The sequence below is a fragment of the Danio aesculapii genome, chromosome 20 (genome assembly GCF_903798145.1).
Source record: "Danio aesculapii chromosome 20, fDanAes4.1, whole genome shotgun sequence".
Classification (NCBI taxonomy): Eukaryota; Metazoa; Chordata; class Actinopteri; order Cypriniformes; family Danionidae; genus Danio; species Danio aesculapii.
In genome coordinates, this window is record NC_079454.1 from 52,011,149 (window position 1) to 52,014,153 (window position 3,005).

Sequence of the window (3,005 nt, forward strand, 5' to 3'; positions counted from 1 at the left end):
TGATACCCCCACTCTAAATCACTGATAGCCTCGCCCTAAAGGACAGTTAACCCCACCTTAAAGGACTGATAGCGCTGCCCTAAATCACTGATAGCCCTGCCTGAAAGGAATGATAGCCACACCATAAATCACGATAAATATCATAACCTTCCCTCCCCCCTCGAAACAACTTATCTCACACGAAATTCCTTTAGGGCGGAGCTATCAGTGTTTTAGGGCGGAGCTATCAGTCCTTTTAGTAGTAGTAGTAGTAGTAGTAAGAGATTTCGGATGCAGGCCTCATTTAAAAACATATTACTGTAATGAAACAAAGCTATCGATCGCAGTCTGTGTAGTGAAACGTAAACATCAAACTATTTTCTCCAGCATTTTCAAAAGACGCTGAAAGGAACACTGGATACTTCAAGTTAATACCGTTAACTTTATAGAGGTATGCTTTTTATACAGCATTAAAGAGCCATGATAAAATTTATCCCGGGCCAATCGGTGCTTTTGAAAACACTATTGGTTAGGTTTAGAGGAGGAGGAGGAGGGTGGGTCAGTCGATCGGTCAGTCAGTCAGTCGACAGTGGCCTCTGGTGGATTTACATGAGAACAGCAAGTGAGAATGGCATTCGCGAGAGAAATTTGAGCTCTGAAAAAACGTACACAGCGCCCTCTGGTGGATTCCTGAAAATAAAAACTACAAAGAAACGAACCTTCTGGGAGGTATTTGGCACTCTCCAGAAATGTAATTTTTTTTTGCGTGAACTATCCCTTTAAGAAACTGATCTCAAACTACAATGAATCTCAAGAAAACACATCACTTTGGTCGTTTGATCAAATTAATTTAATCTAATATATATTAACAATGAACCCTAAAAGAAAAACAAAAGGTTATTAAGACTACATTAGTTCAGTAACTTCTCCTGTCGCTCAAGTCCTTCACATTCCTTCAGCCAACACCTTAAATACAAGAATAACACCATGAACAAACAGATCGACAAATGATTCAGAAACAGCTTCTGTTTTTTTTTTAGCAGAAATTAAAAACACAGAAAATAAAACTGATCAATCTCCACATTCAGCTCAACTTCACTCCCCAAAACAACAGCAAAACTTTCCAGAAAGAAGATTAAACTATTTAAATAAGCGTTATATGAGTTTTGGATTATGACACTGAAGCAGGTATTTTAGAACATTATTTTTTTTCTAGACTCAAAAATGGCTCCTTGTTCAGACTACTCAATTAAAACGAGTTGAAACAACACGATTCTTTTTTCAACACGAACTTAATTTTTTTATGTTCAATACACTTAAATTTGTTGAAACTGTAGGTTAACTTAATAGATTTGTGGAACTGTGTGGAACCCAGCGGTTTTTAGAGTATAAACTTGTTTTATACTATTATATTATTATAATAATTTTAAACATCAGTTTGTACTATTATAAGATGTATTTGTTTTATAAATATGCATTAAAAAAACCTTCTATATGACCGATCTGACGTTTGGAGGAGTGATAGAAAAAAATAAAAGAAATAATTATTTAGTGAGTCTAACAAAATGGATTCGAAAATAAGACATATATATAATTAAATATATATATATATATATATATATATATATATATATATATATATATATATATATATATATATATATATATATATATATACATACATACATACATACATACATACATACATACATACATACATACATACATATATATATATATATATATATATATATACACACACACACACACACACACACTTGAAGTCTGAATTATTAGCCCCTCTGTTTATTTTTTTCCCCAATTTCTGTTTAACGGAGAGATTTCTTCAGTACATTTCTAATCATAATAGTTTTAATAACTCATTTCTAATAACTGATTTATTTTCTCTTTGTCATGATGACAGTAAATAATATTAGACTAGATATTCTTCAAGACACTTCTATACAGCTTAACGTGACATTTAAAGGCTTAACAAGGTTAATTAGGGTTAAGTTAGGGTAATTAGGCAAGTATAGGCAAAATATATAGCTTAAAGGAGCTAATAATATTGACCTTAAAATGGTTCATAAAATATTAAAAACTGCTTTTATTCTAGCCGAAATAAAACAAATAAGACTTTCTCCAAAAGAAAAAAATATTATCAGACATACTGTGAAAATTTCCTGAATCTGTTAAACATCATTTGGGAAATATTTAAAAAAAGAAAGAAAAAAAAAAAACAAAATCAAAGGGGGGCTAATAATTCTGACTTCAACTGTTTATAACGCAAAAGATAATAAAGCCCATGTTTAAGACTATTAAAGGTGTGTGTCATCATGTACAGAAATATATGAATTCAAGTTTAACATACTGATGTACTGCAAAACATGTGTAAATGAGCATTTTTCTGTATTTATAATTCATGTTTTTTTAATTTCCTCCATTTATTTCTGCTTTTGAGTTGTGTTATGGGAGCTTGATCTGTCTTCCAGCAATTTTTAAGCTTGAAAAGTTGAAAAAAGTGACTTTAATGAACATTTGTAATAGTTTGCAGTGCTATATTGTCTGGGTTGGTGTTGTATAATATGCTACAGAAACCTTGTAATAAACCACCAGCACGTTTTCTGTTATTTTAGTCTTATTTCTCTCTCTATATATGATTTCTTACCCATTATATTATTTCAAACGACTAAAATGTCAGTAAAAGTCACTTTGCTGAACTGTAGAGTTGAATTTTTCAACATCAAAAGTCGACAGAGCAGAGATCAACATCCCATAATGCACTTCACAATTGTAAATAGACCAAAAAAAAAAAAAAAAAAAAAAAAATACGGGAATAATTCATTAACAGATATTTTTTTACAGTGCATGCATGCAAGAAAAACTATTTCAGTAATAAGAATGCCTTCAAAGCTTTCAAATTAATATAGTGTCATTTTATAAATTAGGAGTTAAGAAAACAATTAAGGTCAGAAAACAGGCCTCGTTTCTTTATGCAAAATGTAGTCATGTATACATTGGGGGGG